At 28.2% G+C, this 16269-nt stretch overlaps 1 protein-coding gene across 6 annotated transcripts in view; it reads left to right on the forward strand.

Annotated features, from left to right (window-relative positions):
* Window positions 1-4806: 4806 nt before the first annotated feature.
* Window positions 4807-16269, forward strand: part of LOC119604131 (protein bunched, class 2/F/G isoform-like) — a 220539-nt gene continuing 209076 nt past the window's right edge. For 3 of the 6 annotated variants that reach the window (XM_037956600.1, XM_037956595.1, XM_037956599.1), the window contains exon 1: window positions 7918-8056. The gene's annotated coding sequence lies outside the window, so the exon portion shown is untranslated. The other 3 variants (XM_037956596.1, XM_037956598.1, XM_037956597.1) reach the window with 3 other exon arrangements.

A 16269-nucleotide genomic window follows, 5' to 3' on the forward strand; every position in this document is an offset into this window, starting at 1 on the left:
ATTTTTTTATTATTTTCACTTCTTATTAGAATATTTTAGCCTCCATTCTCCCACAAAGTAATTCATAATTTTGTCATTTAATTTATTTTATTATTTTTGCTTTTAATAATAATTTCTTTTTAATAACATCATCTACAATTTGTTAAACATAATGTTGATAATGAAGTTGTTGCTGATTTTTTTGCTCTTCTGTTCACCCATTTTGTCACTTGTCATACTTTTTTGTTTAATCCCTCAGAATGTTGTTGATGTTTGAGGATGACGATGGTAATGGTGTTTTCAGTTATTTTCTGGTATTTTTTTTTTTTCTTCGTATTTGTTGATGATAAGTTGTAAGATAAGTTATCTTATTCTTAGCAATTTGCTACGACTACAACATGTTGTGCTGTTAAATCTTTTCACCAACATCATCATCATCAACATCATTGTTATTATAATAATAATAATATTAAGGACAAAAACAAGCAGTAACTGCAGCTAATTTAATAACTCATTTTAAACTTAAGTTAGAATAGAGGTGTCATGTCTGTCAATGGTCTGACGATTAAGGAATTTAAGGGACAAATAATAATTATGTTTTTGTATTTGTGATAAGAATGTTAAAGTAACATTTTAGGTTTTTAATTTTACTCAACTTTACTTTATCATAGATTTTCCCTATGTTCCTTTTTTCATTTAGTTTTCCAGTTAATATATTTTGATTTACTTCATTTATTTACTATTTTATTATCTAATGAATTTATTTTTAATCTAATTTATCTAAACAAAATTACAAAACAAAAAAAAATAATTTCTTATCTTAAACATTATTTAAAAATAAGTACTTATTAAAATAAAATGCATTTATAAAACAAAAGCATCAAGATAAAATAAGCAGCCAGTCATCATAAATCTCCTGTCACTGGCGTTAAGTGACAGTAGCAGTTTTATTAAATCTACGGAATTAAATGTGTAAATAAATATCCCCCCTGAATATCACGAGTTTGTTTAAATGATTATTAACAACTATTTATGGTAAATAATAAATATATTTTGAATAACAGTGATTTATTAAAATGTTTATATTAGTGTTTTTACTAAAAATACCTTAACAATACCTTTATCTTTAGCTCATTATAAAAATATCCCTTTTTAAAAAGCAAAATTTTATTTTGAATAATGTTTTAACGGTTTTATTAATACACTTCCAAGGCCATCTATTGCCCACTAGTTTAACGAAATACACCGACATGCTTTAGTTTAGTTCAGCCACCTTTTTATATCCCACAGCTTTTGTTTATATCAACGTGTACTTTACTAGCATACAACTCTGGAGAATAATGAGGTATTTTTGTCGATAAAACAGTTCCACTGTTCATGCGATAATGATGTTAAGTCTGATTCTAGAATATTGAATCAAGCTAGTGGACTAGACTATAGGCTAGACTATAAAATAGACTATAGATTAGACTGAAACAGATTATAGAATATGACTATGGACTGGACAATAGACTAGACTTTAGACTAGGCTATAGACTATAGACCGGACTATAGGATAGTCTAGGACTAGGCTGTAGACTAGGCTGTAGACTAGGCTGTAGACTAGGCTGTAGACTAGGCTGTGGACTAGACTATAAACTGGACTATTGACCACACTATACACTAAACTATAGACTAGACCAGAGGAGCTCAATATTGCCATTACATAGCACGCGTGATAGGGTAAGAAAATTCTGCTGACGCTAAGTTGGTACACATACACTATAGGTTTAATTCTTCTTCTTTTTATAATGAGCAATACCAGTTGGTTTTCTCTCAACTTGAAAAACAAAATCAAATCAGTTGCTGATCAGCACTTGTCGAAGCGACGTTTTTAAAATACACACAGAAATACAACAACAAAATTTTGAGAAAGCCGAATTAATGTAAGAGAACGTGAGAGAACAGTTGACAGTTTTTTATATATAGACTTTGATATACGCTGGCTGTCAAAATCCGTAATAAATATTTGACAGTTAGCATATACTTTATAGTTTGTAGTCATTTTATTCGTATACTTTTATTTTGAATTGAATTCTGTTCTCTGCTGCTTTACCAACACAAATAAAACTATGGTAATCTATGGTGGTATGTGTTTGAGCAACACTGGACTAGACCATAATGAAAACCGTTGAGTCTAGATTTTAGAATATTGAATCAAGTTAGTTAGTTAGTTAGTTAGTTAGTTAGTTAGTTAGTTAGTTAGTTAGTTAGTTAGTTAGTTAGTTAGTTAGTTAGTTAGGTAGTTAGTTAGTTAGTTAGTTAGTTAGTTAGTTAGTTAGTTAGTTAGTTAGTTAGTTAGTTAGTTAGTTAGTAGTTAGTTAGTAGTTAGTTAGTTAGTTAGTTAGTTAGTTAGTTAGGTAGTTAGTAGTTAGTTAGTTAGTAGTTAGTTAGTTAGTTAGTTAGTAGTTAGTTAGTTAGTAGTTAGTTAGTTAGGTAGTTAGTAGTAGTAGTTAGTTAGTTAGTTAGTTAGTTAGTTAGTTAGTAGTTAGTTAGTTAGTAGTTAGTTAGTTAGTAGTTAGTTAGTTAGTTAGTTAGTAGTTAGTTATAGTTAGTTAGTTAGTTAGTTTGTTAGTTAGTTAGTTAGTAGTTAGTTAGTTAGTTAGTTAGTTAGTTAGTAGTTAGTTAGTAGTTAGTTAGTTAGTAGTTAGTAGTTAGTAGTTAGTTAGTAGTTAGTTAGTTAGTTAGTTAGTTAGTTAGTTAGTTAGTTAGTTAGTTAGTTAGTTAGTTAGTTAGTTAGTTAGTTAGTTAGTAGTTAGTTAGTTAGTTAGGTAGTTAGTTAGTTAGTTAGTTAGTTAGTTAGTTAGTTAGTTAGTTAGTTAGTTAGTTAGTTAGTTAGTTAGTTAGTAGTTAGTTAGTTAGTTAGTTAGTTAGTTAGTTAGTTAGTTAGTTAGTTAGTAGTTAGTTAGTTAGTTAGTTAGTTAGTTAGTTAGTTAGTTAGTTAGTTAGTTAGTTAGTTAGTTAGTTTAGTTAGTTAGTTAGTTAGTTAGTTAGTTAGTTAGTTAGTTAGTTAGTTAGTTAGTTAGTTAGTTAGTTAGTTAGTTAGTTAGTTAGTTAGTTAGTTAGTTAGTAGTTAGTTAGTTAGTTAGTTAGTTAGTTAGTTAGTTAGTTAGTTAGTTAGTTAGTTAGTTAGTTAGTTAGTTAGTTAGTTAGTTAGTTAGTTAGTTAGTTAGTTAGTAGTTAGTTAGTTAGTTAGTTAGTTAGTTAGTTAGTTAGTTAGTTAGTTAGTTAGTTAGTTAGTTAGTTAGTTAGTTAGTTAGTTAGTTAGTTAGTTAGTTAGTTAGTTAGTTAGTTAGTTAGTTAGTTAGTTAGTTAGTTAGTTAGTTAGTTAGTTAGTTAGTTAGTTAGTTAGTTAGTTAGTTAGTTAGTTAGTTAGTTAGTTAGTTAGTTAGTTAGTTAGTTAGTTAGTAGTTAGTTAGTTAGTTAGTTAGTTAGTTAGTTAGTTAGTTAGTTAGTTAGTTAGTTAGTTAGTTAGTTAGTTAGTAGTTAGTTAGTTAGTTAGTTAGTAGTTAGTTAGTTAGTTAGTTAGTAGTTAGTTAGTTAGTTAGTTAGTTAGTTAGTTAGTAGTTAGTTAGTTAGTTAGTTAGTTAGTTAGTTAGTTAGTTAGTTAGTTAGTTAGTTAGTTAGTTAGTTAGTTAGTTAGTTAGTTAGTTAGTTAGTTAGTTAGTAGTTAGTTAGTTAGTTAGTTAGTTAGTTAGTTAGTTAGTTAGTAGTTAGTTAGTTAGTTAGTTAGTAGTTAGTTAGTTAGTTAGTTAGTTAGTTAGTTAGTTAGTTAGTTAGTTAGTTAGTTAGTTAGTTAGTTAGTTAGTTAGTTAGTTAGTTAGTTAGTTAGTTAGTTAGTTAGTTAGTTAGTTAGTTAGTTAGTTAGTTAGTTAGTTAGTTAGTAGTTAGTTAGTTAGTTAGTTAGTTAGTTAGTTAGTTAGTTAGTTAGTTAGTTAGTAGTTAGTTAGTTAGTTAGTTAGTTAGTTAGTTAGTTAGTTAGTTAGTTAGTAGTTAGTTAGTTAGTTAGTAGTTAGTTAGTTATTAGTTAGTTAGTTAGTTAGTTAGTTAGTTAGTTAGTTAGTTAGTTAGTTAGTTAGTTAGTTAGTTAGTTAGTTAGTTAGTTAGTTAGTTAGTTAGTTAGTTAGTTAGTTAGTTAGTTAGTTAGTTAGTTAGTTAGTTAGTTAGTTAGTTAGTTAGTTAGTTAGTTAGTTAGTTAGTTAGTTAGTTAGTTAGTTAGTTAGTTAGTTAGTAGTTAGTTAGTTAGTTAGTTAGTTAGTTAGTTAGTTAGTTAGTTAGTTAGTAGTTAGTTAGTTAGTTAGTTAGTTAGTAGTTAGTTAGTTAGTTAGTTAGTTAGTTAGTTAGTTAGTTAGTTAGTTAGTTAGTTAGTTAGTTAGTTAGTTAGTTAGTTAGTTAGTTAGTTAGTTAGTTAGTAGTTAGTTAGTTAGTTAGTTAGTTAGTTAGTTAGTAATTTTTACCGATTGTTGGACTTATAAACATTAGTACTTTTCCCACTTCAAATTTAGTTTATAAAACAGGTACAGGAAAGGGTCTAAATTTACAACTCTAATTCAAAACGAGGTTTCCTCTTATCTTGGGATATTGTTATTAATAATAAATTATAACGTAATTATATTATAGTTATTTTTACAATTATTATTACAACATTAATAAATGTTTTCGCCCTTTATTTCTTACTTTTTCAATGCAACCCTGTCCTTTATAGTCGGTAAAATACAACCCTATGCGGTTAGTTGAAAACAAAATAAAAAAATCTTAAGAGAAATTGCGGACGAAACTGGCAAACAAAGGAAATTACAAATTTTTTAACAAGACGACAATTTTTTTCGCTCATTCAACGCAGTTTATTTAAAGACGGATGGAAAAACTATTGAAACGCGCGTTTTAAAGCACGAAAAAATATAAAAATTGTGTTCTTACAAATGAATAAACAAATAATAAATTGTAAAAGTTAAAGAAAAAAGGTAAAATACTGAAAATATAAGAAAAAAAAAAATTTAATGACAAAAAATGAAAAACGATTCAGAATAAAAGAGCAATCCTTATTATATATGTAAAAAATTGTAAAATGAGAAAATGTGTGTGAGTGTTTTTGAGCACGTAAGAGTGTAAGTGACTAAATGGGAAAAGTTGAGTAGAATTGATAGAAAAGAATATAGAAGAAGAAGAAAAAATACAGAAGAAATATTACAAAGTGACGAACAACATACGATAAAAATCAATTGAATAAAAATTGTTCAAAAATAATTAAACTGTGCAGATTTAAAAAAAGCAAAATAATTAACAAATAAAGTATTTTTGAAATAGTGTTTTATTAAATAAACAAAGTAAACAAAAAGTGTTAAAAGTTTTATTTGCTGAAAAGTTTAAAAAAGAAAAAAAAAAAGAGTATGTAAGGAAAAAAGAGAGTCATCATATTAAAATTTAATTGGAATAAACAAGAAAGAGTGTTATTCATTTGTTAACATTTTACAAGACAAAATATTTCCCTAAAATTTACATTTTCACCTAAATTCTAGACATTTTTTTTCGAAATTAAGCAAATGCATAGAAAATATATTCTACAAACAACAATAAAAAAAATTAAACCGACGACCGCAAAATATTAAATACCAAAAAAAAATCCACTAAAAACGAGTATTTTTTCTAGTCGCGGAATTTTCTGCCATTACGTTTTGTTATGTGTTTTCTTTCTGAAATACCAACAACTCTCTTCGTGTAAGCACCATGCTCTTAATTTTTTCCTCATCTTTTCATATTCGTGTTTATTGTTAGTTTTCCTATATCTCCATTTGACACTCTTCGCTTTCTTTTATTCGTATACTACTTTGATTCTTTTACGGGGATGGAAAGTTCAGTGCAGTTGTAGTTTTGGTTTATTTTGACAATAAAAATATACGTTGTATTTACACATTTCCAGTACTGTTTAGTAAACATTAAAAGCTTTCGCCATAGACTGGACTAAACTAGATTATTGGGTAGAATATAGATAAATAAGGCTATTAATTAGATTATAGACTATGGATTAGTATAAATTGGACTACAGACTACACTCTAGATTAGACTATATACTGGATTATAGAATAAACTACAGACGAGGCTATAGACTATACTATGTACTAGACTATAGACTAAACTATAACCTGGATTATAGACTAGACTAGAGAATACACTAGAGCATAGACTAGACTATAGACTAGGCTATAGACTAGGCTATAGACTAGACTACAGACTAGACTATAGATTATATACTTGACTATAGACTAGGCGATAGACTAAACTATAGACTAAACTATAGACTAGACTATAGACTAGACTATAGACTAGACTAGACTATAGACTAGACTATAGACTAGACTATAGACTAGACTATAGACTAGACTATAGACTAGACTATAGACTAGACTATAGACTAGACTATAGACTAGACTATAAACTATAATATAGACTATACTATAATAGACTATACTATAGACTAGACTATGGACTAGACTATAGACTAGACTATGGACTAGACTTTAGACTAGACTATAGACTAGTCTATAGACTAGACTATAGACTAGACTATAGTCTAGACTATAGACTAGACTATAGACTAGACTATAGACTAGACTATAGACTAGACTATAGACTAGACTATAGACTAGACTATAGACTAGACTATAGACTAGACTATAGACTAGACTATAGACTAGACTATAGACTAGACTATAGGCTAGACTATAGTCTAGACTATAGACTAGACTATAGACTAGACTATAGATTAGATTATAGACTAGACTATATAATAGTCTATAGACTAAACCAGACTATATAATAAACTATAAGCTAGACTATAGATTAGACTACGGAGTAGACTATGGACTAGACTAGAATATAGGCTAGACTATAGGCTAGAGTTGTGACTGCACTATGAACTTGGCTATAGACTGGACTATAGGCTAGACTACAGACTATACTGGACAAAATTATGGACTATACGATAGAATAGACTATAGACTTGACTACAGACAAACCTATAGACCAGACTTTAGAATAGACTAGGCTATAGATTAGACTATAGACTAGACCATAGATTAGACTATGGACTAGGCTACAGGCTAGATTACAGACTTGACAAAAATATAGAGTATATAGACTAGTCTACTATTCTGTAGAACATATAAACTGGACGAGTCTACCTTTCTATTGACCTTATAGGCTAGACTGTAGACTATTCTATAAAACAGCATTTAGACTCGACTATAGACTAGAGTCTTGTCGCTAGACTATAAACTAGGCTACAGACTAGACTATAGACTAGACTACAGATTATACTACTGTTAAGGCTATAAACCGGACTATATATGTACTAGACGGTAGATTAGACAATATAATAGACTATAGACTGTACTGAAGACAAGACTATATATTAAACTACAGACTTGGCTGTAGAATAAGCTATAGTTTAGACAGTTGGCTATACTATAGACTAGATTATAGAATAGACCACAGATTATACTATGGATTAGACTATATACCTGTCAATAGACTATACTACATACTAGATTATAGTCTATACTATAGACTATGATATAATCTAGTCTCTAGATTAGACAATAGACTAAATGCTAGACTACATTAAAGACTATTGACTGGGCTATAAAGTAGACTATAAATTAGAATATAGTAGATTATTGGTTGAACAATAGACTATATATAAATAGACTATACCATAGAGCAGAATTGACTATAGATTAGATTATGCTAAACTATAGACTCACTCATTGTCTAGACTCTAGAGCCTTTGCTACGAAAAATTGTTGTTAAAATAACATTTCTCAATTTCACTTTTCCAGCCCTGTTTGTTATATCTGACTTTTCTTATTATGTTACGTTTTATGATGTTCGTTTTTCTTTTCAAAATCTTCTTTATGTTGCGAATTCGCTCGGGTCTGCGAAAATTTTTGCCAGTTTGAAAAACGGCGAAGAGGCATAAAGACCTAAAAAACTAGTAGAAAAAACGCGATAGTGTATTGTGTGTTAACAAAAATTCAAGGTGAAAAAATAATAAAATATTTAGCCAAATAAACGTATTCTACTCGAAATTATTTCCCCGATAAACGCTACATTTCTACAAACAAGTTAAAATAAACAAAAATTTCGACACTAAAACATAAAATCAAAACCAATAAATTAATTAAAAGAATTTGCCCCTACAAAAAAAAATGTTATAGAAAATTTTTTTTATAAAAAATCAATGCTTTAAAAAAAAAAAACCAATTGAAAAGGAAGCAATGAAGAAAAAATGTGTTGCGGAAAAAAATGTGGACAAGAAAAAAAAGCAACGTAAAGAGTAATACAAAAAAACATATGAAAGAAATCGAGTGTGTGTGACAGAGAGCGCATGAAAAGAGTAAAATATATAGCTCTCTCATTTAATAAAATAAAAGAAAAAAATTCTTATATGAAAAATTAAAAAAAACGAATTGCAATTGAGTGTGTTTTTGTGTGAATGTGTGTGCACCGTTTCTTTAAAAAACCAATTAAAATTTTAATAGAAATCTAATTAATTTATTAAATATATTTAAAAATATCATATAAATCATATTTTTTTCACAAGTTATTGAAAAAAGAAGCAAAGAAATTGTTAAATATTGTTCGTAAACAAAAGTTCAATGTAAACAGTGTTGCTAAATGTGTTTTGTGACAAAAAATCGCTATAATTAGTGCTTGCGTTTTTTAATAGGAATTATTGGATAATTAACTTTTGCAGTTGGTATTATTGTAATAATTTTAAGCAAAATTTAAAAAAATACAACTTTTTCGAAACTATTTTAGGAGTTTTCATAATACAACAATAACATATAGTTGCATCAAGAGAGTTTTTATAAATTAAGAACAGTGGAGCAGTTTATTTGCTATATTCCTATGATATTGATTAGTTTCGAATATTTTTAATAAATTTTGATTAGCAAAGAATTGAATAAAATTAAGCGAAATGGAGTCTGAGAATTTTTAGTCTAATATTAGATCAGAATTGATTAGATATCTATTTAAAGGAAAAATTACACTGATTACACGAATTTCCATATATGATTTAATAATAATTTTTCTGTAAAAATTAATTTTTAATGTTGTACCTATAGATTGATATATACATGTTTTAATACATTCTCGACTATTCTGTGACTAGAATTGTTTTGAAAACCGACAAATTTCTGAAACTGAGTTTGTAGATTTGCAAACCCAGTTTTTATGTTCATATTAAAGTCAGCTGTTGTTGACAATTGTATTAATAAAATTCATTTTCTTCATATTTGGAATAAAAATATAAAGAACATTTTCAAAATCTAATAAATTTTAGACGAGCATTTCTCTCGGATAAAGTATACTGAACAGATACGCTTATATTAAAAAAAGTATTAAATTTCAACTGTAATTCATATTTGACCATAATTTACGAACCACAACAATTACAATCAAATGGTGTTAGCCATGAAAGTATTTAACACGTGTTGTAAGTGGCAAGATATTATCTACTTCGGTTTAAAAGAGTTCAGCAATTTTTAATTTATGAAGCAGGGTTCCATAGTCGAAAGACCTTTTCCGTATTATTTAAATTCTTGATTTATATTTTCATATCAACGTATTACCGCTTAAAACTATGTTTAAATTTCAATTTGAAGAGCCACAATTTAGAAAATAAACAGTAGATCTATTTTTTTTTTTTTTTTTTTTGTCTTATAATGAATAAATCGCTGCAAAAGTGACTATTTTTTTATGACTTTTCAAGCAATATTTTCTATGTGCTAAGTGACCTCTAAAAGTGAAGTTTTCTTAAATACTTATAAAATTTATTCTTTTAAGCTATTTAAAATTTAACAAAAACTTTGCAATGATCCGAAAGGTTGAAATACACAACACGCGTTGAGGCGGCGACGCGTTTCACGCTTTTAAAACTTTTCGCGCTTTATAAGCTGCAAGTTAGGCACCACGCGTCATTTTGATCTTTCTTTTAAGGATTTTTTAAGACTATTACTGTTTTAAAAATCAAAATTTTAAGTTTTTGTATATTTTTTAATATTTTTCATCCATTGTTGGAGAAATTTATTTCATTTTAGTTTCTAAACAAAACAAAATATAACCCTGATCAGCTGCCGACGCGTCAAAAGTTGAAAGTTGTTGAACTTTTGCCGGCAGACACTTTACAAACTACAATGTGTAATTTGTTAAATGAAAATACATTATTTTAACTTTTTTTGACAGAAGCATATAACGCGTAACAGAAGCATATAACTTCTAGCTTAATGCAGAATATACAGAATGTATACAATCGTAAAGTACTGAAACAAAATCGAAATGCTTCTTTTTCTTAAGATTACATTTTTTGTTAAAATAATATTTTTTCGATCGTTGTGTTACTGAACGCGGAAACATAATCGATATTCAAAATCTTATTGATTTTATTAGATTTCAATAAGATTTCCCATCCAAAACAGTCGAAATTTATTATATAAATAGTTAATGTATAAACACAAAAACATTTTTCCGAAACTTATGTAATTATATAGTTCTGTTCCATTTCCTTTCTCCTCCTTGTCAATATCCTCCTTGTCAAATGCCGACGTTTTAAGAAAGTATGTAAACGGTGTATAATTTGATCTGCTCTGAATAATATTTGAAATTTTCATAACAAAAATTTTTAACTTTTTTGTAGAATTATTACTTTAGCTATGTCTAGCCGTTTGTCAGATCTTGTAATGTACTGTTAATGAAATTTTGTTAGCAATAGGAAAATTGTCAGTTCAGATGTTACTAAGAAAATCTTACAATTTCATTGCTAGACAATAAATTTTCAGCCAAAAAAAAAAAAATTCAGTTCACATTCTTGTCAGATTGTTTTATGTCGGAAAAAAATTAAATGATATTTCGTGATTCCGCACGTTTTTTCACCTTCAGTGCGTCTTGGTAATGGGATAATTAAAGACTATACCACAATTGGCTCATAGATGCAATCTATGTCGAATATTTAAATAATTGTTTCTTTTATAGCACAATTATCTGGCAATGGTGGTATTGTAGTACGTTAGTTTGAAAGGAGGATGTATATACATACATCAAATCCGAAGAAATACATCTAGACCTCTATCGGGCCTGTTGTGCGTTCCTTAACTGGAGCCTCAGGTGGGAATCGAACCTACCAATTCCGGTCTACCAAACCAGAACACTAACTACTAACCTATCGGAGGTCACGGTGGTATTGTAAGATGCCTTAAAATTCGCACATCTGTCGACATTTACTTGAAAATAAAAAATTGTTAGTAAATTACTTTACAATGATCTGGCAATGTCAATATGATGTGTTTACACGATTGTCAGATGTCTGACAATAATATTGTTTTACAATGCCCGGCCAATGCTTTATCTGACAACATTGCATATTCACACGGTTGTTAGACATTTTCTGAACATTTTCCACTTTCGAACGATATGGAATTCTGGGTGTTACTTTGTATTTGGAATCATAAGAAAAGGCTTTCGAAACACAATACATATTTATCATACAAATTCGAACATTTTTGTTTCCGAATCGATTTACATAGTAACACTCCAGCTGTTTTCCGTCATAGTTATCACAGAAGCCTCAAAAACAATTTTCGATATCGATTTCAATCCACTGTGCGTGATATTCAAATCAAATTTTTGTTAAATTTAAAATTCTATAACGAATTTATTTTTTTCACGCTTTTAAGCTTTACTTTTGCCCAAACACTTATGGAGTTAGCAACATTGTTTGGTGAAAAAAAATAACTTCGTTTTTCTGAGAAACAGAGAGTGACGCACTCTTTCTCTTTCGCTCTTTCTAACTATCTCACTCGTTCGTTTTATTCATCAACAAAACCAGCTGTAAAAAATATTACAAAGTTTTTTTTTTAAGCAAAACGGACTTTGGATTTAGGGAAATTTTATAAAAATTTTGTTTAATTTGAAGAAGATAAAATTAAGTTTCTTAAGTTTTAATTAATTTTTTAATAAAACAACTAAGAGCAATTTAAATTTAACTTAAAAATTAAATTTTTGAAAATTTTTTTCTTTCAATTGGTAGTCGGCACTTTTTTTTATATATTTTAACTACATTCGTAAATTCGCCTTAATTTATTTGCTCTTTTTTTGTTGTTATTGTTGTTGTTGAGTTTGTTTTATTTTTATCACTCTCTTTTATTTTACCCAATCGTTTTGTTGTTGTTGTTTAATAGCGGTTACTGCTCTGCCTGAAATGTCAATTCTTTTTCTTGTTTTTCTACTTCTTGTGTTTTTTCTGCTATTTGCCGAAAATTTCTTATAAAGTTTTTAATTTCGTAAAAATTTTTTATTAATTAAAAGAAAAATGATTAATAAATTTTTAAAACAATTTAATTTATTGTAAAATATTTATTTCTTTTTTTATTAATAAAATAACAAATTTGTTGTATTTGTTGTTATTCCTTGTTTCTCTTAAACCATTTTTTTTGGTTTATCTGTTATAATTTCCTTTTAAATTTTTATTAATCATTAGTTTAATTTTATAAATTCCTTTCTTTACTAGTTTTTTATTTAATTTTTTATCTAAATTAAATATTTTTTTTCCTCCCAAAAGTGTTGATTCATTCTTTCTATTGGTTTTGTTCCTGCTTGTTGTTTTTTTTCTTCTGACTTTCCCTTCATTTTCATTTAATATTTTTTTTTCATACATTTTCTTTGCCTTTTCGTAGCATCTCTTCGTTTTTCTCTCTTTTCTCTGGTTTCCTTTATATTTTTCATGTTGCTGCTGTCTCTGTGTGTGTTTTATTGAAAATTGCATAAATTTTTATGTAGGAAAAAAATAGAAACATTTTTTTTTATTAAATAAACTGCAAATTGTTTCTTTTAATTTTATACATTTTGTTTAAAAATTTGTTATTTATTTTAGAAATTCTTTCTTCAAAATAAAATTTTGTTTATTTATTAAAAAACTAATAACAATTTTCTAATTAGAATTTCTTTAAACAAAGTTTATGTATTGCAATTTTCTTTTGTTATTGTTATTTGTGGTTTTATTTCAATTATCTTTAGTAGATTTATCGATTAATCTTTTTTTCATTATTAAATTTTAGAATTTAGTTTATAATGATGGATCTAAATTGTTTTCTAGTTAAAGATAAGATTTTGATATCAAAATTTTAACATATTAATACTTACTATTGGTGTGATCGAAAAATACATCTTTATTGTCTTGACATAGTATATATATAGGTATAGTTTGTCTGTCTATATACTGACTATAATAGTCCATAGAATAGTCATTATTCCAGTCAATAGACTTCTTCATAAACTAGCTTTTAGAATAGTTCATCGGTTAGTCAATTTACCTACTAGTCCACAGATTATTAGATTAATTAGTAAATATACCAGTCCATAGTTTAATGAATATGTATATTAGTCCATAAACTATTCAAAAGACCATTCTAAAATCGAATCCAAATACTAGTCACTAGACAAGTCTATAGGCAAATCCATATACATACTCGATAATCGACTAGTACATAAGCAGATCAATCTACCTAGTCCACAGACATGTGAATGATCTATGGACCTTATAATAGTCAATACTGTTTCGATAGGTCAGATAAATTAGTTCATAAACTAGTAAATATTTTAGCCCCTAGAATAAACAATATCTCAGTCCATAAACTATTCAATAAGCCATTTTAACAGCTAATCTATATATACATATACTCGTCACTAGACTAGTCCATAGGCTAATCCATATACTCGTTAATCAACTAGTACATAGACAGATCAATCTACTAGTCCATAGTTTCCACCGTAGACCTCTTCATAGACTAATATCGAATTGACTACATCAATCTCTATTCAAAGGCCTAGACAAAAGACTTGTCATAGAAGAGTGTATAGACTAACCTAGTCCACAGACATGTGAATGATCAAGAATTTATAATAGTCAATGCTGTTTCGATAGGCCAATCGACTAGTCAAAAGATACCTATATAAATTAGTCCATAAACTAGTCAGTCACCAGACTAGTCCTTAGGCTAATCCATATACTAGTAAATCGACCAGTATAAAGACCGATCAATCTACTAGTTCATAGTTTTCACAATACACTTGTTCATAGACTAATATCGAATTGACTAGATAAATCGTTATTCATAATCCTACACAAAAGACTTGTCATAGAAGAGTGTATAGACTACCTAGACCACAGGCATGTCAATAAACTAGTTATTATACTAGTCAACAGCCAACTCAAAAGTCTATCGATTAGACCATAGGGTAATTCATAAAATAGTCTATAGCTTAGTCCATGCTCTAGTCAATAGTCTATAGAGCCGCTCATGGGCTAATCCTTTTACTAGTCCATATACACGCCATATGTATATGCACTGATAAATGGACTAGTTCCTAAACTAAACAATAACATACAGACTTGTCCATAGACTGGTCAATAGACTAGTCTATAGATTAGTCAATAGACTACTCCATAGGACTAGACCACAGACTATTATTAAGAGTTGCCAATAGACTAGGCAAGAAAATGGTCCATAGGTTGGTCGCGAGACTAGTACTTGGACTAGTCACAAGACTGGGCAAGAGACTGATCCATAGATTAGTCGCGAGACTGTATATACCAGTCACCACACAAAACTAGTTCAGAGACTAGCCAATAGAGTAGTCGGTAGACTGGGCAAGAGACTGATCCATAGATTAGTCGCGAGACTGTATATACCAGTCACCACACAAAACTAGTTCAGAGACTAGCCAATAGAGTAGTCGGTAGACTAGTCCATTTACCAGTGAATAGATTAGACAAGAGACAGATAAATAGAAATGTTTCATTTACTAGTCCATAAACTTGTCAAGAAACTAGACCACAGACTAGTCGAGATACTAGTCCACACATTAGTTAATAAACTAGACCATAGACTAGTCAATAAAGTAGTCGGTAGACTAGTCCATTTACCAATGAATAGACTAGACAAGAGACAGTTAAATAGAAGAGTTCATTTACTAGTCCAGTGTCCATATATGGACTAAATAAACAATTCCATAGACAAGTGCAAGTCCATAGAGTAGTCCATAACCTTGTCAATACACAAATCACTAAACTAGTCGATAGACTAGTTACGAGACAAGTCCATAGAGTAGACTAGTCACTAAAGTAGTCGGTAGACTAGTCAATCAACTAGCCCGTAGACTAGTCTATAGAACAGTTTACAAACTAATGCATATAGGCTTTTCCATAGACTATTCAATAGACTGGCTAATAACGGTTCCTTTAAAAATGTCCTCCTTTTGGACAAAAAAGATCTTTAAGAAACAACTTCTTTAAAAATATGAAAAAACAACCCATAAAACACAACATTACACGCGTGTTAATAAGCATTTTAACACCTCTCTAATCTCTTTGTTATTTATTTAAATATTTCAAAAACTATTGAAAAAATTTAAAAAATAATAATAATAAAATTTTATTGTTATTCAAAGACTTTTTTTTTGAGAAATACATGAATTATTAATTAGAAATATTTAAATGTTTTCTAAATCTTATTTTTATTGTCTTATGGATCAACATACTAAATTTTTTTTTTCAAATTTTTTATTAAATATTAAAGAAATTAACAATTTTTGTAAAGTCATATTGGGGAAAATATTTAAAAACAAGTTCCCTTAGAGAAGTGCAATGGAGAATACAGAAAAAAAGAGAGAATACTACTGAAATATTTGTTTCGGAAATGAGTCATTTTATTTACATATAATATTCATTCTTCTTAGATTTAATTGTTGGTGGGTTGAATGAAATCTCGTAGTTATCAGTATAATAATATGAGCGGCTAGACAATAGACTAATTGAATTTCTAATATATAGTTTAAGTGATTAGAGATTTTTATTATTATTTTCATTCTATAAACTTTTTTCATATATAAATGGACTTAAGATGAGAAATAAATCTCTTGTTTTCCATTTTAAGGCAATACGGAGAAAATTTGATAGAAAGACCGAGAAATTTTTAATGAAATTGAAATCTTGAAATCGGTTTTTAGTCTGATTTCTTTCACGGGCTGATCTGAAAATCAGAATCAGAATTTCCCTAACACTATCAGGTTTTCAATATATTTCAGAAAGTTTAACCTATTGGATTGAAAATTAATGTTTTATCTTTAATATCTTCTTTCTTTTAGGAAATATGTCAATTTAAAGTCTGACAAAACATCAAAAGTCAGGTGTTT

The sequence above is a fragment of the Lucilia sericata genome, unplaced genomic scaffold (assembly GCF_015586225.1).
Source record: "Lucilia sericata isolate MDLA Ls3-8-SP2 unplaced genomic scaffold, ASM1558622v1 Contig000365F_arrow, whole genome shotgun sequence".
NCBI lineage: Eukaryota > Metazoa > Arthropoda > Insecta > Diptera > Calliphoridae > Lucilia > Lucilia sericata.